This window comes from Acinonyx jubatus, chromosome A1 (assembly GCF_027475565.1).
Source record: "Acinonyx jubatus isolate Ajub_Pintada_27869175 chromosome A1, VMU_Ajub_asm_v1.0, whole genome shotgun sequence".
NCBI lineage: Eukaryota > Metazoa > Chordata > Mammalia > Carnivora > Felidae > Acinonyx > Acinonyx jubatus.
The window spans coordinates 151182872-151204917 of NC_069380.1; the positions used below are offsets into that span (position 1 = coordinate 151182872).

Here is a 22046-nt window from a genome sequence, read left to right on the forward strand (position 1 = left end):
TCATGCTCCCCATCCGTCACTAGGTTTTAATCTTGCAGCAATTTTTTTGCGGGGGGGGGGGGGGATCTTACATGTCCATCAGTCACTAAGTTCATTTGAGAGGTAGATACAAAGATTAGTGGAAAGCCTGTCAATTTTGAATGTAGCTATATCTGAATTTGAAATCCAGCCCCACTACTTATTTTTATAACTTTGGACAGCTAAATTACTTAATGTCTCTGTACCTAAATTTTTTGGTCCTTAAAATGTATATAGCAGTCACAAGTTTGCAGGGTCGTTATGAAGATTAAATGAGAAACAACTGGAGTTTGAAAAATGAAAATTCTTAGGGCACCTGGCTGGCTCAGTCCGTTAAGCGGCCAACTCTTGATTTTGGCTCAGGTCATGATATCATGGTCATGGATCAAGCCCTGGATTGGGCTCCGCAGTGACAGCACGGAGCCTGCTTGGGATTCATTCTCAATCTCTCTCTCTCTCCTTTCCTTCTCACTCTGCCTCTCCCCCGCTCACACTCCCTCTGTCTCAAAATAAATGAACAGTTAAAAAAAGGAAAAATGAAAATTCTTCCTCAAAGTAATCTCTTTCTTTGCTAAAATGTACTGTAATTATTTAATGTATTCATCTGTGATTCAGGTGAAGTTTAGCATAAGCTTTGAGTGTTGCTCCCTTAGAGGACATAGAGACAATAGCTTGAGATCTCATCACTGCCAGAATAAATATTTTGAAAAAGGGTTATTTTGCAAATAGTTCATTTGCTTCTTGAATAAAAAAGATCATTTTTACTTTCAGGGTCAGTTTTTGCCCTTCATTTATTTTCATTATTCTAAATTCAGCTGGCCCCTAGAATTTTTATCAGATATGACTTCTCTTTAATATGCTAATGGAGAATGATGAACATTTTATAGTTTATTTCTATCATGAGCTAAGCTCATAAAGAAATTTATGTTAGGTGGAGTTATAATTTCATTAGTGTCTTTTCCTCTATTGCAGAAAACAAGTTTTTCTCATTATAAAACAATTATAAACAGTTATAAGTTTCTTATAAAGTGAATAACTCAACAGAAATAGTGTAGTTAATGTTTCATATGTCAAAAGGAGGCACCTGGTGGCTCAGTCATTTGAGCAGCTGACTTGATTTTGGCTTAGGTCGTGATTTTACGGTTCATGGGATCAAGTCCCACATCGGGCTCTGTGCTGAGTGTGAAGCCAGCTTAAGATTCTCTCTCTTTCCCTCTGCCCCCTCTGTCTGCTTGTTCTTTCTCTCTCTAAAATAAAATATAAACAAGCAATAAACAAACAAATAAAATGTCAACATGGAATTTTGCTTCCTTAAGTTTAAAAAAATCTAACCTAAGTTCCTCTTTACTTAAAAAAATCCCTCTTATAAAATGTTTTTACCAAACTGCTACCTGCCAAATCCATTGTTTTTTTCCATTTCTTATCTTCTTATGATATTGTTTACCACATCCTACTTTGTGCAACTCTTTTGACATTTTCATTAGTTTCAAAATTTTATTATGAAACATATAAACTACTAAAAATGTGAGCACTGATGTGCCTCCTCCCAGTTCAATAAAACATTATCAACCGTTCAACTTCCCTGTATGTTTCTCCCTGCTTGTAATCCTGCCCAAACAGATGTGTAACCGTTATCCAAAATTTGGTATAGAACATTCTCATTCATTTTTTATACTTTTACTATATATTTGTGTACTCCTACACAATATGTCATGTTACATTTTATATGTTTTTAACCTTTATATAAATGACATTATAGTGTATTTGTGTGTTCGTCAGCACTTGTTTTTGTATTTTTCACTTGACATTGTTTTATGAGATAATTCTGTGACACTACTCTCTGTTTGCCCTCACCTGTGTTTCTCCTACTATTCTCCTTTGGTTGGACCCCACTCCTGTATTGGTTTTGTTCCCAGGGTCCTGTAACTGACAGCCTTTTCTTCTTACCACACAGTCTCTCCCTGTGTATTCCTTGCCTCACTTGGCTTTTTCAAACCTCTTGTATTCTCTTGAGATCCAGGCCTGTTTGTGTAAAAACCTGCTGGATATCTGCGACAGGATATCCTGCAAGCACCCTAAACTTCATCTTTCAAAAAGTGAATTCACAATGTTTTCCCCTAGACCTACAATCTCTTCTGCTTTTCTTTTATCTGAATAAGGACACACCATCACTCTGTGATTCGTGCTGTTCGTTTAGATACTCTGAAATCCCTAGTATTCTTTACTGTTCACACTCCTTAAACCACTAAGTCCTCTAGAGGCTAAAAGCAAACACTGAGCTGCCGGAACAAAACACATAATAATACATATACATTAGAACATTGCCAAGTTTTTTTTTCTTATGTAACATCCTGAGAAGAGTGCCCAAGTCAGTGGGCAGCTCATCTCCATGAAACCCTTTAGAGACTCAGACCACAGCACCTCTTCTGTCATCAACATATGACCTCTGAGATTATAGTTCTAGCTAGTGGGAGGGGGCACAGAGGAAGACCAAAGTCAACAATTAATTCTTAAGTAAGGCTAAGTTCACATCACTTTCATGAACATTGTGCAGGCTATAATGAGTTCTCTTGCTCTCTTTTTCTAAATTTTTTTAATGTTTATTTTATTTTTGACAGAAAGAGAGACAGAGCATGAGCAGGGGAGGGGCAGAGAGAGAGGGAGACACAGAATCCGAAGCAGGCTACAAGCTCTGAGCTGTCAGCATAGAGCCCGACGCGGGGCTCGAACTCAAAGACCGTGAGACCTGAGTTGAAGTCAGATTCTCAACCGACTGAGCCACCCAGGTGCCCCAGGAGTTCTCTTGCTCTCTTAAGTGGCCAGCCACCCCCTAGCCATAACTCTATACCATGAAAGCGTGGGAGAATGGATTTTGGTGGGTAATCCCGTATCTGTGCCACACGTAAATTCATAAATGTCTTTCAGGGGCTTTCCTTTCTTACCCCATTTAAATGCCACTGCTGTAGTTCAAGGCTTCAACATCTCTTGCTTAAATTACTTCAAATAACCTTTTGCCTGGTTATGTTTATTTCTTTCAGCCCATTTCCCATGATAATGTCACAGTTCTTTTTTTTTTAATATTGGCATTCTGTGGTTTTTCTTCAAGAAAAATTTTTAAAAAGCTAATGCATAATATAATGAGTATACACAACAATCTCATAGTGCAATCATCAAACTTACTAAGAGACTAAAAGTTAATTATCCCTGTCACTAAAAAGAAAGGATAATTATATAATATGGTAAAAGTGCTAAATATCTCTACAATAGCAATACAATTGATATAAATGTATCAAATCAATATGCTGTACACCTTAAATATATGCCATGTTATATGTCAAATACATTCAATTAGAACAATTTTTGAAAGTCCAGTATCCTGGGGTGCCTGGGTAGCTCACTCAGTAAGTTGAGTGTCTGACTCATGATTTCAGTTCAGGTCATGATCCCAGGGTTGAGGGATCAAGCCCCAGTTTGGGCTCCGTGGTGAGCATGAAGTCTGCTTGAGATTCTCTCTCTCTTTCTCACTCTGCCCCTCCCCACTACTCACATGCGCACGCTCTTGCTTGCTGTTGCGCACTCTCTCTCTCTCTCACACACACACGCAAAAAAGTCCAATATCACCACAGGATCTCTTCAATGTTTGTGAAATAAATGTCAAGGTGTATGACAGGTATATAGAATAGTCACAACCTGGCCTCAGGTTACTTCCCTGACCTGGCCTTTTGGCACTCTTTCCACGTATTCCGTACTTTGAACATTTGTGCTGGCTTACTGTGACTTAACCATGTTATGTATTTTCAAAGCTATATGTCCTTAGTTTTGAAATCTCCTGTGACGAGAGCTCTTTGTCCCTTTATTCTGTATGATTGTCACCTCCTGTCAACGGCTTTCCTAGATAACCTTCCACTGAAACAGAGTTTATTGCTGCTTTACCTCTGTTGCCAAGTATTTATACCTGCACTGCTCAGAATATGATCTGCAGATCGGTAGCACTGGTATCATTTGGAAACTTGTTCACAATGCAGAATATCTGGCCCAGCCCGTCCTACTGAATCAGCATCTGCATTTGTAACAAGCTCCCATGTGATCTGATACTGCTGGTGCACAGGCTTTAGAATTGTTGTTTGCTTCTTTTTTTCTTTAATATGGTTTGGCTAAAAATCTTTGGCAAGGAGCCATATTTCTTATCAGTACTATTTTAAGGAGAGATCATGGTGTGATTCTTGATGCAACAGCTTCCTGAGCTACAGGGTCACATGTACAGCTTTCTCATTAGAATCACTGATGCCAATATTTACTTTCAGTGTTGGTCTAACAAAATGAATATGTTGCTAGAAGTGGGTGATGGGTCCTTTGGCAGACCATGAATAAAAAACAAACAGGGGCTCCTGGGTGACTCAGTTGGTTCAGTATCTGGCTTTTAATGTCAGCTCAGTTCCTGATCTGGCCATGGTGAGATCGAGCATTACATTGGGCTCCTCGGTGAACATGGAGCCTGCTTGGGATTCTCTCCCTCCCTCTCTCCCTCCCTCCCTCTCTCTCTCTCTCTCTCTCTCTCTCTGCTCCTCCCCTGCTTTCACTTTCTCTCTCTCTCAAAATAAATAAATAAATAAACATTTAAAACTCAGAGATAGTGGATGAGAATGCCAACTTTATAAAAACATGTTTTTATGGGGGACTTAATTGTCCAGGAACATTTCTATACAATCTTCTAAATTTATCATGACCAAATGGTAATATCCTTTCATTGTTCTGGTGGTTTGTGCATGTGTTTTTATAACTCAGTATTTAATGCATGAATTTGAATTTATTTTGAATTTAAATGCAATAGTATTGTTTTGTTGTGTAAGCATTTATTTTTTTCAACCAAGTAAAAAGTGGCCAAAAGTTGGTGTTAGCCAGACTTTTAATTTTTAAATATTAGAGAATTCTTTCTAGGTTTACATGAATCCAAATTTCTGAGTGGAAACTATAATTCTTCTTTGCATACATGATAATTTTTTATCACCCTATTCAACTTGGTCTTACAATTTTATAAATGACTCCATTTAATGGAAATGAGGAAATACTGTGATTTCAAGTCTACCGATTTTACCTGGGTATTAAAGAAAATATCTCTCACAATGTAAGAACCTATATAATGTAGTCTATGCAACTCAGTAAACACTTGGAGACTGTCCACTATGGGCAACATGTGTGCTGGGATCTAGGGATGAACAGTGCCTGATTTTGAGAAGGAGAAATATAAACAGATTGTTTTAGTACAGGGTGTCAGTGCTAAGGTAAGATTTATGAACGTGCTCGATGAGAGCTCCAAGAAGGGGCCACGTGGCTCCCCGCAAGGTGACTTGGTAGATGACACCCAAGCTGAGTACTGACAGATTAGTAGCTTTTTGATAGGTGAAGCAAAGGAGGCGGGGGAGAAGAGATAGTTCCTGAAATGAGTCCAGGTAGAGCAAGTGGCATTGGTAAAAACAGGGAATGCTGCCATGGTGTCATGTGTTGATGGAGAAAGGATCGAACAGCAGTTTAGGGTGACTGGAGTGTAAAGCAAAACAGGGCAGAAGTGCAAGCTGAGGCTGGACTGGTAAGCAGGAGCTAATGATCAAAGGCCAGGTGTCGAAGAAGCTTGTAATTTTACCTTTGATGAGGAGATAGTGAAGATTTAGAGTAGAGAATGATAGGAAAGGGATCAATTAGTTGTTCATCCAAGAATGCATCCAGTTCACTAAGCAGTTTCCATAAAACAAATTTTGTTTCTTGGTTCAGGTCTTCTTTGCTGCCACAATCGATAAACTTCACTAGTCCAAAATGTTTGCTTTCCTAGGAGTAATACAATTCTAATTAAGAAATCTTTCAAATCACAAGGTGTGAGAAAAAATAACTTTTTGCTATTTGAATTCTTTTGTGCTAAACTTTATATAAATGATTAAATTGAAGTATAGAAAGTAGCGTGTGATTCAGCAAACATGCAATTACACTGACAACACAGTTTCTTTTAAAATTGTCAGGATAATTACGTATTATTAATAGTTGTCCGTTGCTATTTCTTTGATTAGTCCATAATTGGCTATGTTTCCTACTTAATGGACAGATATGAAATAACTGTTGTTGGACAAGCGTGTGCTTGAAAATCCTCTGTTATATATTGATTCAGGAAAAAATCATCGGCAGTTTGTTACTGATCTAAATTTAGACACCTGATATCTTAAAATTTAATTAAATATTTAGTGGTCATAAAAGAAGTGATCCATGGGAGCAGAGGTACAAAAAGTAGCAAGGAGAGCCAGGAACTTCAACTTTATGTGTTCCCTCTACTCACTTTGTTTTATTTTCCTTCCCCATATAAATTATTATAAATTTTCCATTTGGTAGAAAGGATTTCTCAAGCATTGCCAGCCGGTTTAGTTTATTTTCCTTGTGAACAAATCTGTATGTAATCAGTTTAGCAGGTGAGAGAATTCAAGGAAGCGGTGACTTGCTAGGAAATGAGTTTGCAAGGCTGTGAATTTGTTGTCGTTAATGGTATGATTTCCCAAATATCCCATTTCATTTTTACGTAAAAGGTACTTTTCCGTCCCATCGCTCCAACCTCGAGTACGTCTAACCACTAGGAGGCACTCTTTCCAAACTCTCGTTCTCAGAGCGCCCAGAATTTTTCCCAATAAAGTCTGTGGGTATTTATTCATCTTTTCTGTTTTTGTTTCTAAGCTAAATGTTTTTGCACTCAGTGTCTATTTGCTAGTAGAGATGGTTGTTAAAAGAGAAAGAAAAGAAAGCACTTCCAAACGTTTTGATTGGGATCTACTTTTCCAAGTGCTATTTTATGGAGAGAGGTATTTAATTTGTTAGAAAAGCACATCTCTGTGATATCAAATGTTTATTAAAAGTTTTAATAATACCTTTAAAATAAATGATTCTCTCCTCAATATTTTTTTCTCTGAGGTAGCAGCATTGAGATGCCTAAATGTGTCTTAGGGAAGAGCAGTTGAGGATATTAAGTGATAGTAGAATGCAACATTACAAAAAGTAAACAGTGATTTGTATTGGGAGGAGCTTTCAGATCTGAAAAAGTCATCAGGGACTGTAGGATTGCTGTGTGGTGTATACACATACATAGAGATGACAATGACCAGAACCTAGAGAACATTTTCATCGTGGCACATGAAAATCAGTTTCATCACTGCCAGTCACACAACTGATATACACAGTTGGAATAATGATTCCCTGAAATTAAACAAGAGTTATCAGTTGTGTCAGAAATAATCACACTTGGCATTTTGGATTATAGCAACTAATACAGCTATTAAATATTTGGATCGTTTCAAATTCCTGTTACCAGAGATTATAAGTGAACATTTAAAATGTACTTCCAATTGAAATCAGTTGGTTTACTTTAAAAAGCATGATTTTTCCAATTTGTTACATCAGCATCAGAGACCTCTCTCCATTGTTTCATTCATTTATTGAGGGTATACTGGCCAGGTCCTATTCCTGACTTTGTTTAGAACAGGAAACATAGAGACAAAATTCCTTTCCTTGTGATGTTTATATTTGTTGGTGGTGGTGGCAGGGGGCAAGGGGACATATCAGGTTGAGATGAAGTGGAAAAGGATAAAGCAGTTACAAAAGGATTGAAAGTATTAGAGGCTGAGCTACTTTATATGGAGAGGTTAAGGAAGGGCTCTCTGAGAAGGTATCATTTGAGCAGACATGGAAATGAGGATGAAAGCCATGCATGTAACTGGGGGAAGTTCCAGATGAAAGGAAGCAAAAAGCAAGCTCCATCCTGAGGTGTACATGAGGCATAGTAAGAAAGCATGTGTCTGGAATGTTGGGGAGTCTGGTCGCAGAGAAGTTCAGGGAGATGTGACGGATCTAGTAGTCTTCTTCCAGATAGTGTAGGAAGCCACTGGCGGGATTTGGGCTACCTGAGTGACTTAGTCACTAACTTCTGAGGTAAATCTAGACTGTACAGTGAGATGACAGTAGGAAAATTAAGTCATTTTGCAGTTGTCTAAAAGCAAGAGATGATGGTTCTACATGAACTTGAGGAAGTTCCACAACTTTGTTGAGGCTGTTTGCCCTTGTGAGGATAATGAGACCTATATGTCAACTTGTTTTGAGGATTAAATGACAGAACCTTCTGGATCCTTTCGACTAAGACTTGGTGGAGCTGATTCATTCAGAAGATCACCTTTAGAGTTTTATACACACACATATACACACACACAGTCAGAATCATATCTTTGATTATTGTAAGTCATTCAACTTAGTGTTCTCCCAGTCTTTGTCTTTTCTGTCAAATATATTTTCCACATTAATTGTATTTCTCAACATAGTTCTGAATATGCTTCTTTGACCATATACTCCACCCCCAATTCACAAACCTGTGATGGCTCCCTATAACTTTTGCTTAAATTCAGAACTTCTGAATTTAGTTTTTGAAAGCCTTCAGTATTGCACTTTAGTCACCTACTGTATGCGACACCAGATTGCAATTTCCTGTAAATTCCCTCCTTTCCAATCCTCTTTTGCTTTATTTAGGTTTTCTGCCTGAGATGTCGAGAGTCTGAATCTCAGTCTGTCCACACAGATACAGGAGGAATATAACTATTTGGTCATAACTGAATTGGGCCTCATTCCGCTGGGTGGTAGAAACTCAAGTCTGCACTCCCTTGGCCTTTTTCTGAGGCTCTACTTTTATGTTCTTGGAGACTTTTGTAATAGTAAGCCATCTGGGAGAAAAAGGCAAGGGCATCCTCAGTCTGGTCCTCTGTGGTCATCCATTGACAGTTTCATTCTGGCTGGCAGCCCAGGATGTCTCCCAGGCAACTGGTCTGGAGTAGGGACTAAAGTCTTCACTTCTGCTACCTGAGAGTGAGTAGTTTTACTCAGGGTGAGTAGTTCTGGGACTGTATGTATCCCTACAATACTCACTCCCAATGTGTGTATTCCTTGGGCTCTGACTGGTAGCTGTGGAGTGAGCAGAATTGCTTAATGTATTTGGGCAAGTTTTGCTCTCTCATACAGAGAAGGCAGATGGTTGATGCTCTTGAAACTTACGAAAATTCAGAGTCTATATCTTCAACAGGAAAAAAAAAGTCTGAAAGGGCACCTGGGTGAATTAGTTGGTTAAGCATCAGACTCTTGATTTCAGCTTAGGTCATGATCCAAGGGTTGTGGGATCAAACCGCGCATCCAGCGAGGAACCTGCTTAAGATTCTTTCTCAGGGCACCTAGGTGGCTCAGTCAGTTAAACATCCGACTTTGACTCAGGTCATGATCTCATGGTTCATGGGTTTGAGCCCCGCATCAGGCTCTATGCTGACAGCTCAGGGCCTGTAGCCTGCTTCATGTTCTGTGTGTCTCTCTCTGCCCCTACCCTGCTTGTGCTCTTACCCTCTCTCTTTTTCTCTCTCTCTCTTTCTCAAATAAGTAAATAAACATTTTAAAAATCTTTTAAAAAAAATTCTCTCTCTTCCCCTGTATGCGTGTTGTCTCTGTCTCAAAGAAAAAAAAAGTCATGTGACTTTCTAATAGTTTTTTGGTGGTGGTGGTGGTTTTAGCTATAAACTCTGTGGGTACAACAGAATCTGTACCTTTACGCCTATACACAGATTTATGGTATGTTGTTCGCCACGATTAGGAAGATGTACTGAGCTTCATAGATAGATATCCAAATGTCTTGTGTCTTGAAGTACTGTTTCTCAGAATGTGACTTGAGGACCAACTCTATTGTTATCTCAAGTACTTGTTAAAAATCAGTTACCCTAAAATTTTTGCATTAGATCTCTTACGATGAGCTTGTTAGTTTGCACCTGTAATCATTTCCAAGATGATTCTTTTGCACCCTAGATTTTGTGAACCATTGTCCTAGGTTATGGAAAAAGACAATGACCATGTTCTGCAGTGTTCTTCCAAACAACCTTTGTGATTTCTTCTGGACTAAGATATTTTGGATTATGGATCTAATTTAGTTAATTATTATGGGATTATTAAATTTTTAATTTTCTGTTTATTTCTAGCATTAATCATGGTGTTCTTTCTCACATGCACACACACTCTCTCTGTATCTAAACATATCTACAACTTTCAAGTTTGATAATATGAATATTTTGTATCTTTCTGACTTTTTTCAAGTTACATGAGTTGTAACTTTACATGTTGTAAAGTCACATGAGTTGTAACTTACATGTAAAAATCTTCCTTTTTTCTGGGACACCTGTGTGGCTCAGTTAAGTGTCCAACTTCAGCTCAGGTCATGATCTCGAGGTTCATGAGTTTGACCCCACATTGGGTTGTCTGCTGTCAGCACAAAGGCCACTTCGATCTTCTCTACCCCATTTTCTCTACCCCTCCCCTGCATGCTCTCTCTCTCACTCTCGCCATCTCTGTCAAAAATAAACAAACGTTTTTTAAAAATCTTCCTTTTTAGACTCTTAAAAACTGAGAACAAACTGAGGGTTGATGGGGGGTGGGAGGGAGGGGAGGGTGGGTGATGGGTATTGAGGAGGGCACCTTTTGGGATGAGCACTGGGTGTTGTATGGAAACCAATTTGACAATAAATTTCATATATTGAAAAAATTTAAAAAAAAACAAAGTAAATAGATAATTGCAAATACTCTTTGGGAGAAAATAACACAGAAATATTTTCCTGCATTTAAAAACATAAATTGTTTAAAGTTTTCTGAACTTAAATAAATGAAGTTATCTGAAATTAAAAAAAAATCTTCCTTTTTTCATACCCAATATTGTTTATTTGTGCCTCTTTTCTTGATTAGCCTTTCTCAAGGTTTATCTAGTTTAATTGACATTTTTAAAGAACAAACTGATGGTTTTGCTTACCGTTTTTGTTTTTTTTCCAGTTTACCTTTTATTTTCTTCTACCTAATTTGTTTACTTTTTTATTTACTTAGCTTTTGAACTAAATAACTTTTTAGGGTTTTTTTTTTGTAAGTAAAAATTAAATCTATAAATTTACCTTTAAGTATCACTGTAGCAGCTTTCCAGTAAATTTTGGTGCTTTTGTTGTCATTTAGTTCTAAACATTTTGTGCTCTCCATTTTAACTTATTTGAATTAATGTGGGAGCACATTTTTAAGAAATTTTAAATAATGTTTTTATTTTTTACTCAGTTTATTTAATGTTTGTTTTTGAGAGAGAGAGAAAGAGAGCAAGAGCACATGTATGAGGTGGGGGAAGGGCAGAGAGGGGGACAGAGGATCTGAAGCCGGCTCTGCACTGGCAGCAGAGAGCTGAATGCAGAGCTGTAACTCATGAACTGCGAGATCATGACGTGAGTTGAAAAGTCAGATGCTTAAACCGACTGAGCCACCCAGGCACCCCTATTTGGTTTTTTTACTAGTTTTTTATTACTGACTTCTAATTTAATCATATTGGGTCAAAAATTATGTAGTTACATATGATATCATATGTAGTTACATATGACATCATTTGTAAAAATTTGTTGAGATTTTAGGGGGAATGTAGTACCTAGTCAATTTCTGTAAATATTTTCTCTTCCCAGAATTTTTGTTTGTTAAAACTTTTTTTTATCCTTACTATTTTTATCTGTGTGATCTATCAGTACCTGATAGAAGTGTTTTAAATATTTTATTTTTTTAAGTTTATTTAAGTAATCTCTACACCCAACATAGGCCCTGAACTCATCACCCCGAGATCAAGAGTTGTATGCTCTTCTGACTGAGCCAGCCAGGTGCCCCTTAAATCATTTATTTTGATTGTGTATTTCTCACTGTCTCCTGTTAATCCTATCAGGTTTTGTCAGATATGTTTTAAGATTACATTAAATTTTTTGTATATTTGTGCTAATTTTTTTCTATTATAGGTATTCTCTTATATTCTTTCAATGCTTTTTTCTTTTAAATCATATTTTGTCTGATTTTCTTAGTGATAAAATATCCTCTTATTGCTGTTTTTAGTATATCTGTATTGTTACATCTTTTTTCATACTTTATTTTCAACCTCTTCCATGTTTGTGTTTTAGATGTAATTCTTGGAAGCAATTAAGAGCTTGATTTTTTTTTATTAAATCAAGCATTCTGACTTTCTTAATGAGTTTAATCTATGTCTGTTTATTCTGATTATTGATATATTGGACTGCTACAATATTTCTTGTTTTCTGTTTATCCTCTTTTTTTCTTTTTCATTTTTCTCCTTCCCTGTGTTCTGTGTAATCTGTAATGTTTTCATTTGGAAATTATGGATTATATTGCTTACTCATACATTTTAACATATATATTTAAGTAAAAAAAGTAACAATGTATGTAGTTTATTATTTTGTCTTCTTTGTTACTGTAACAAGAATGTTGTCAATTTGTGTTGTTTATAGATTTTTTAACAGAATTATCATTTATCAGTCTTTTAAGAAATAGATAAAATTTTGCTCTTCTATAATCATTACTTGGTGTGGGTACTGTTGTGTCTTATACATTATACCTTCCTGATGGGTTGGATTTTGTTTTTCTAGAAGACTTTAATAGTCGTTTGCCAAGTATATTGGTGTCCAGTATCTTTTTTTTAAGCTTTTTTAAAAATTTTTATTTATTTTGAGAGAGAGACACATAGTGTTAGCAGGGGAGGGACAGAGAGAGGGAGACACAGAATCTGAAGCAGGTTCCAGGCTCTGAGCTGTCAGCACAAAGCCGACATGGGGCTCAAGCTCACAGGCTGTGAGATTGTGACCTAAGCTGAAGTCGGATGCCCAACCACTTCCCAATCACCCCTGAAACCCCTGGTGCCAGGTATCTTCATCTGTTTATGTGTAAATATTTTTATTTTGCTCCCAGGTTTAAAAAAAATAGGTATAGAAATGTAGGTTAAAAGCTGTATTACGTTGGCACCTTGAAAATACCACTTCATTCTTTCTTGTCATTTGTTGTAGCCAGTGAGAAGTTTATTGTCAGCCTATCTGTCATTCTAATGTAGATAATTAGTACTTTCCCCCTTCTGAATACTTTTCTGTATCGTAAATATTCTTTTATGTTTAGCCATGACTTTCTGTGCTGTATTCTGGGAGAATTCTTCAGTATCCACTACCCTTTCATTAATTCATTCTTGTTGCCAGTCTTATCATATTTATTTCATCTTTTAATTTTACTAACTATGCTTTTAAATTTCAAGGTTTATATAAGAATTCACGTATACTTATTACTAACTGTGTACTGTATATTTTATAGCCTCTTGCTATATTTTTTATACTTTATTTATTTTGAGAGAGAGAGAGAGAGACAGGGAGTGTGCATGCAAATGGGGGAGGAGAGGAGATGGAGAAGGAGAGACAGAATCCCAAGCAGGCTCCACACTATCAGTGCAGAGCCCAACACAGGGCTTGAACCCACAAACTGAGATCATGACCTTGTCTGAAATCCAGAGTCAGTCACTTAACTGACTGAGCCACCCAGTTACCCTGCCGCTTGCTATTTTTAGGGGATAACTTTGCCTTCATTAATCTCTGGTCGTTGTTAACATACTCTTCTAATATCTTTGTCAGCTTGTTTCCTGAAACTAATTTTATCTGGAGTGCATTAATGTTCAAATTATTTATTTGCTTGATCACCTTTTATTTGCATTAGATTTATTCATGTGTTCTGAAATATTGCTTGGCAGACTTATTGTTGAGTGGTAGATTTTTTGCCGTGTTTTGTTTTCTCCCTTCTCCTCTCCTTTCCTTTTTTCATCACCTCTTCATTTCTAATAGTATTGCAGTAGCTCCCACCTAAACTTAGAGCTCCCCTACTGGAACTCAGACTTAGAATAACAAAATATTCCTGGGTATATGGTCAGTCTAGTCTTGGAGCCAAATGATGACATGGCTCATTTTCTCATTAGCAGACTGGATTGGTGTTCTACTCAGTCCTACAGCTCCATAAGACACTAGTTTGGGCCACAGTTGATAGAAACTGGTTTAGTTTTTTTTCAGGAAGTTTAGGTAAGGAAGCACCAACACATGCTGCCTGCAGTTTCCCCTTTCCTGTGAAACATTTTTGTTTTTACCCCACAGTAGCCAAAATATCTGATGTCTCAGCATACTTCCAAACTCCTAGTCCAACAAAGTCATGACTTTAGTACCAGCCTACCCTCTGGATTTTTATTCCATTTCTGGTTCTCAAAGTATTTGATTGTATTTGACCCTGGCTGTACTGTGAATTTTGCTCCTTCCACTCTAACTCCATCACTGGTCTGTATTTAGAATGGACTTTCCTGTATGAAGCCATTGTGCATCTTGAACTGGAAGTCCCGAACAGTCTGTTTGAGGAAAAGGGAGAAATAAAAAATAGTTTCATTGGGGTTGTCATTCAGTAATTCTTAATGTCAATTAGAACAAAAGCAGCTGTTTATTTGCTGGCTTTTATTCCAGTTGTAATACTTACTGCTCTGAAAAATTCATTTTGATTAACTTGAAGCTATTCTTATCTATATTTCCTCCTTCTTAGAACTACTTGGTTTTGACTTGTATTTTGTAGTCTGATTTAATACACTACTATTGAAGAATATGTTTTTCGAAAGGAAAGGATAACAGTGAGGCTGATAATGTTTCAGTGTCAGAAGAGATCATTTTATTAAAAGCTTCCCCACTGAATGCTTCTTTTAGGGCTTTTTGCAATCTCCTGACTGTGACTTTGCTCCAGCATCCAGAACCTTTGCTTAATTCTCCACTACCTTTTACTCAACAGATATTTTATTGACCATCTATTGTATGCCAGGCACTCTTCTCTGTACAAAATATGAATATATAACAGCAGACAAATCATATAAAATCTCCACCTTCTTGAGCCTGCATTCTAGTTTATTGTTGATTATAGCTATGATCAAGCATGGTTTTTATTAATCAGTAAACACTAGGGAAAGTTACAGTTCTAAGTTGGTTATGTGCACTACTGGTGGGAGAAGTATAGTTGGTGATTCTAGGATTCACTTTCATAATATTATCTTTCAGTTCAGAAACTATATCCAGAGGAACTCATCTTTATTCTTTGTGGCACATGCCTGGGACACTGATAGAAGAAACACCACCCCTATTAGTGTGTGTGTCTTTATATTTTCTATTAGTTAAGTTTACACTAGTAGACTATCAGTAACTTTAATGCTATCGTTATGGATTTAAAATTTATTTAGAAGATTGATAATTATTTCATTTGTCTGTAAATCAAATGTGCCATATTTAGAAAACCATATTCAGATCTTCCAGCTTGGAATACAAAGTTAAATCAAGACAACAAAAGAAGCATATTGTCAGGATAAGCCTTGGAATTATGTTTGAGAACACAGCAGTCAAAGAAGAGGCCCATTTTTAATAAGGTACAAGATGTGGCTCAGAGTTTCATTAATTAGGTAGCTATGTGAGGAATGACACTTAAGAGCAGTTTTAGGGTATTGGTTTCCATTGACTTACTCATTTTGTTCTGATTTCCTGCTCTGATTAATGAATTTTTGAGCAATGGTGATTAGGTTAGTTTGAGTTCATTATTCAAATACCAGGGTTTAACAGAACACTAAGCAGAACATCAGGAAATGTGGATTCCATTCTAGGCTTACTCCTGACTTTCCATGCAATTTGAATTTCTTCCTGCCTTGTGAAGATATTGTAGATTAATATTATTGTGAATGAAATGCTTTAAAGGGCAAGGATATAAAGTACTGTGAAAGTACCTGTGGGAAAAAACAATAATAATTAAGGGGAAAAAATATCTCTAGTTCACCTAGGAATAATACTTATAATTGATAAGCAACTTTTCCTTGGAAATTTAGATACATTGCTGTACAGGTGGAAGAATAGCATTTCCTTTCACTTGGTTGTAATATATTCATATCTAACATTTGAATAGTGGTTTTCAGGTTTCTTAAACACTTTCTCATTGGAATCTCATGTGATCCTTACAAAAGCCCAGTAAGTTAGACCATTTCTGTGTGGCCTCATGAAAAGCCGAAAATCATCTTTTCTCAGAGAGCCTACGAGACATTGGACACATTTGTCTTACTCTTCAACACTGATGCCATTCTAGAGTTCCCCACAGAGACAAGAGATCCTGTCATTCTTACCTTACTTCACCTCTTCATGCAATTGAGAAATAGCGTATTTCCCAAACATACATCTTGGTATTTTCGTTTACCTTAGGCCTTCGAAATGGCAATGTTGACTTCTTTTCTCCTTAAGAGCTGTTCCTGTGAGTAGCTTCTGGCTTTTTCTGCAGACTAACAGAACAGCCCAGGAGCTGCTTTTATTTCACAGAAGCAATGCATATAGGATAAGAATCTTCCACTCTCCACCGACTGTCTTTTAAGCACTTGGGTGTAAATTTGATTCTGTCTTCTCCGAAATGTGAATTGCTTTAGGAGCATGCTCAGTGTTCAGACTGTTCCACAAAGAGAAGATATATCGTCTGTGTCATCTTTTAGTTTTCTCTAAGAACCCAAAATAAATTCAAAAGGCACACCGTGGTTGGCGTTTACTCTGAATTTACGAGTCTTCCGTGATTTTGATGACGTTCCTCCTTATTCCAAGTTTGTCCATTACTGGCAAAGGGATGGTACACAGGTGAGCTGGCTGAGTTTAGCACAGTACTCTGTTTCATTGTAAACATATACTCTGGGGAAAGACAGACGAATTTGTATACACTGCCAAGGCTATTGCCACAGTGAATGTGTTTCTGAGTCAGAATTCCTAAGATAGAGAAACCTGTGTCAAGAGCTTGGAGGGAGGCTTTAGGATGTAGCCAGTGGAAGCGTTGGGTCAGATCATAAGACTCAGCTTCTGAGGTTACATCACAAACTCAAAAGGCCTTCAGGGGCCAGTCACACCATAAGCATACGAAAGAAGACAAGTGTAAAGCAACAGGGAATGGTGACAGAGGGGACATAGGGAGTACATGCCCTGCCTAAGGGCATTCTCATTTGAATTATTAAAAACACTGAGCTGGCTAAAGAAAACACATATGCAGGCAGAAGTTCACTTTCCAGTGTGTGACGCCTGCCGTGAGGCCAAGTTCAGTTCTGTTGGCTGGTTTAGTTTGGTGGATCCCATTAGATTGGCCCAGGGTGTGTTAGCATCTAAGGGGATTCTAAAGCCTCAAATGAAAGAGTCACAGAGTCACGGACCCTATCCCATTGGCCTCATCTTTTCTCTGTTCATCTTCTTCCCCCCACAGCACACATACACACATGCACGCACGTACACCCGGTCATGAACAGGCCTGGAAATGCAGAAGCCTGAGGCCAAAATCGTGCTCCTATCAGGTTGATATATTAGTCTGCAACCCAAGCAGAGAAACTGCACTTAATATGGGGTGTGGTAGCTGTTTGGTGTAACTAAATAATGTTAATTTTTATTTCATCAGAATATGATATTTCTATGCTTTAAGCCACTTTTATGTCCTTCATATTTTGGTAGTGGCATATACTTATCTGAAAACAAAATTGGTTTCGAACAGTTTTCCTTTCCAGAGGTACTGGTACAGAAGGGACATACTCGGTACTTAAAATAATTGATTCTAAAAGCAGTACATTGCTTAAAATAATGCCACTGCATCAGGAACATTTTCCGGTTTTTCCTTCGTTGGATGACTCAGGACTGTTCTGTTTACTCTTCCTGTCTGTCCGATGGAAAAACAAAAGCATATTTGAATGAACTTTCCTTGGATTGTTTTCAAATTTTTTATTTAAATATTTCCATAGGACTTCATAAACAGCAAACAGAACAAATATACAGAATGACTTATCATTGGCCAAAGGAGAAAAGCTATTAAAGTACCAGCACCAGGAGAATAAGTGAAATACAAATATATTTGATAATAAATAGTAAACATCCAATTACATTTGCTTTAGATTAATATGATCTTTTCAGATAATGACACCATTAATGGGTTATTGAATGATACGCCATGACGTCTCTCAATCTGTGAGTTAATCAGACAAGTTACTTGGAAGCAAAAAGCCACGCTCTGTTATAACTGGAACAAAAGCCCAGAGAGAGAGGAAGGGTGCTGCGAACACTGGAGCCAGCCAGTTTGAACCGGCACGAGTTAGAAATGTCGGGAGAGGAGAGGTGGGACTGGCAGAGAGGAGGAGCACTGGGAAGAGAATTATATTCAGCGATTCCTCAGTTCAGAGGCTCTCATTTGAATGTGTGGTTATGGCCATAACATTCTCACAAACTTCTTATTCTTCTATGAAAGAAACACAGAAACAGCTGTTGTACTACAGCAAAGCTTTCTGCATTTTTTCTCCTGGGATTTGCCCTTTTTCCCCCCTCCTTATCAGGGTAGAGTATGAATACTAGTAAAGTAGCATTCTTAGTTTTGAACATTTCCTAAGAAAAAAATAAAAACAAAGTATAAATAAAATCTGTTCTAGAGAATTCCTAATAAATTCATGCCAAGTAAAAGCACTTCTTTTGAGTATTGTAAACAGATATCACCATGAAAAGCAAATAAAATTATACTTCAAAAACTGTCTAATTACAGTATTGTAGAATATGCGTTAGGGATGTATGTTTGTTCTAAATCACCAGAAACAGGAAATCACCCGTAACCCGTGTGAGGATCAAAGTCACTAAAGATTTCCTTAGGTAAGGGAAATGAAATCGGTTGATATTACATGATCAGCCTTGTGAAAATTTATAATACGAGTAACCATTAAAAAAAATAAGAATGACTTTCAGGAATGAGTTAAATTGAGTGGGCAGGAAGGTAGATATAAGGCTTCTGGTATGTTTCAAACTCATGATACTCAAATCAGTTCTGTCTCATTAATTTTGGGTTTTACTACTACTAGGCAGCAATCCAGAATCATTTAAAACTTGCTAGATGCTTTCCACTCTGAGTCACTGCCAACCCTGTCCCCCAATTGAGAATACAGGTATTAGAGACAGAACTGGAAGAATCATCTAACCCAAAATCTCAGCCATACAGATATTTGGAGGAATTTAAAAATTCAACTTCAGAGCAGACTCTCATGCAGAGTTAGAGATAGTCTAAATTCAAATGCATATGGAATAAAACCCATAGCTAACTTATCTTGTATCTTGACATTTTATTTATAGATGGGTAATGTAATAATCTTATATTACCCATTAATTTCAATATTTCTTCTCACAAAGCTTTATATTAGAACGATTTACAAGAAAACCATAGCCTTCTATATTCTTCTCTTCTTTGGTAGATATATCCATTGAGTAAGGAACCATCTGGAAATAACAGTGTGTACCAAAAAAGCTACCTAAGCTAATCCAAAAGGGAATAGTTAGAATTATTAACTGGCCACTCTTTCTTTGGCGATGACTCATTGACACTATTCACCTACTATGTTATGAAACACATTATTAAAGCTAACCTTGTGTATTGTAGGTGCTAGGTGCTAAGATGACAGTAAAGAAGTTCCTGACAGTACTGTAATCTTTGGCTAAACATGTGTACTTGACAATTAACTAACAATGCCAGGCAGCATTCAATTAAGAACAGTAAGTAGCAGACACAATAAAGAGTTAGTTCTGGAAAAATACTAGCCCAAGTGTATTTGGAGAAAGGGCCATAACTTGGGTTGTTCCCTGGAGAAGGGGTAGAACTGAGCAAAAGAGAGGTGGAGGGAAAATGAATGTGAGATATTTATAGGAGGTTGAGGAGTTTTTCAGAGTTAATGGTAGGTTCTGAGTTTGAGACGAGTGAAATGTTGGAGAGTACGGATAAAGTGGGGTGAGGTTAGAGATTGTAAAATTAATCCTTATAGATCAAGTCTCACAAACCCAAATGCCTCTAAGAGGCCAGATAAGCTGTTTAAGTGAGGTGCAAGGGACTGACTAATCATTCCCTGTGGCAAGGACTTCATACTTTTCAAGAAAAATCAAATATGTGAACTATTGTGTGAAATATCTGGACTTTTAAAGCAGTAAGCAGGCCAAACAAAACCTATGTGGAGGCTGTGATACCATAGCAACAATTTGTGTAGGAAAAGGTGAGCCTTGCAGCCTTTTCCTCACCACAGATATGATGAATATTTTAAGAAGGATGTCACAGTGGTTGCCCATAGGTGATTTTGAATGGGAAGGAGCTACAGCCTTAAGGAAGTCTTTCCTGTGCCTTTTCCAACTAGGAGCTACAAATAGTCCCCAAGACTTGGAGACTGACTGAGCTAGTCCTAATGTGCTTCCTTAGGACCCTTTGGGTAGGAGGGAAAATTGTAGAGTAGCTCTTAAAAACTGGCCTTCTCCTGTCACTCATAAAAATGTCTTTTGTCAGCAGTATCCGCACTGCTTGCCTCTAGCCATGCTTCACTTTTAATTGTCAAATACAGTGAGGCATGGGTGGGGAGCAAGAGAGTTGGTGACTTGGTTAGTTCGTTGGTTGGTTGGTTGTCTTGAGGATCTTCTGAGTTCTAGATGCAGTATCAAGCTTCAACCCTGGCCTTTAAATTATAACATCAGAACCTGGAACCATTTTGCTACTTCTTGGCCTTAGCACCTTGGACAAACCATACAGCTTCTTGAACCTGACATACTGTTTCCCATCCCAGGATCATGGCACTTGCTGTGTTCTTTTGGCCAGCAAAACTTTTCTTCTCACATTTACTGACTGTCACTTCCGTGTCCCTAAGATGACAGCTACAATGTTACTTCTTCAAAGAGACCTCCCATGATTTTCCCTTCTAAATGGAGCCTGGGGCTGCTCTAACAAAGTAGCCAAACTGGGCCCCTTAAAACAACAGAAATGTCTTTCCTTACTATTGTAGAGGCTGGATGTCTGACATCCAGGAGTCAGTGGAGCCATGCTCCCTCTAAAGGCTCTAGGGAAGAGTCCTCCCTTGCTCTTTCATAGTTTTCAATGAATGCCAGCCATCCTTGGCATTCTTTGGATGGCAGCTACCTGACTCCAATCTCAGACTCTCTTATCACCATGGCCTTGTTCCCTGTGTGTGTGTGTTTGTGTCTCCACAGAGTTCTTAAAAGTCATGGGATTCAGGGCCCACCCTAAGCTAGTGTGACCTCATCTAAACTAATGACATCTGCAAAGACACTATTTCCAAATAAAGTCAACTTCCAAGGTTCCAAGTGGACATGAATTTTGGGGTGACACTATTAAAACCATTGCAAGATCCCTGTTTTCTCTTCTCCGTTGTACTGATCGTATGTGTAGTTATATGTTCATTTGTTACTTTATCTTCCTGACATGAAAATTCTGTAAGGACAGGATTCAAGTCTCTTTTATTTGTTTCTACCTACCATTTGTGCCTAGATTATTATTAATAACTAAAAGCTAATCAAACATATTTATTCAATGAATTCAATAATCTTTTTCCTCAGGGCTCATTTTCTTCAGTGATAAAAAGATGGAGTTGGGAGGTGTGTGCCTTGGTGGCTCAGTCAGTTAAGCATCCTACTCTTGGTTTTGGCTCAGGTCATGACCTCATGGTTGATGAGTTCAAGCCCGCAAGGAGCTTCATGCTCACGGTGCGGAGAGCTTGCTTGGAATTCTATCTCTCCCTCTCTCTTTACCCCTTCCCTGCATGTGCTTGCTCGCTCTCTCTCTCTCTCAAAATAAATCAACTTAAAAAATGATGGGTTTGTAATTGTTGGTCCTTAAAGTATTTTACAGTGCAAATAATACATGATTCTGTCCTTTCTCTAGATGCTCAGTGACACCAAGTTGGCCTTTGCTTGTACAAGATTTTTTTAAACTATGATTACACTGTGTCTTTCATTTAGAGTTCTACTTGAAGGGAAAGGAAAAAAAACACAGAACACTGAGATAACAATTAGTTGGCCTGATAAAAAGGGACCAACAAATTTCCAAGATTCAGATTGTGTCTTTAAGTGTAATGAACACTCATTCTGGGTTATATTTGAAAACTGGGCACCAAAGCTAAATGTACTTTAAGCAGTTTTCAGTTTTACATTCAGAGGGATTGATGCCCCAAAAGACCTTTTTAAATTTCAAACAATGTTATTTCATAGGAATATAATTCATATCCTTTTAAATTTAAAAAGATGTGGGACCGTTATTTCTCATGAAAG

The 22046-nt window shown here is 37.6% G+C and overlaps 1 protein-coding gene and 1 long non-coding RNA gene across 5 annotated transcripts in view; one reads left to right on the plus strand and one right to left on the minus strand.

Annotated features, from left to right (window-relative positions):
* ADGRV1 (adhesion G protein-coupled receptor V1) overlaps positions 1 to 22046 on the plus strand; it is a 556802-nt gene that overhangs the window by 303139 nt on the left and 231617 nt on the right. The gene's annotated exons all lie outside the window — the stretch shown is intronic.
* On the minus strand, positions 55 to 16773 carry LOC128316114 (uncharacterized). The gene is made up of 2 exons (XR_008299639.1): positions 16085 to 16773; positions 55 to 5841 (listed from the first exon to the last, which is right to left on the minus strand). It is a non-coding gene; the product is annotated as an uncharacterized LOC128316114 (long non-coding RNA).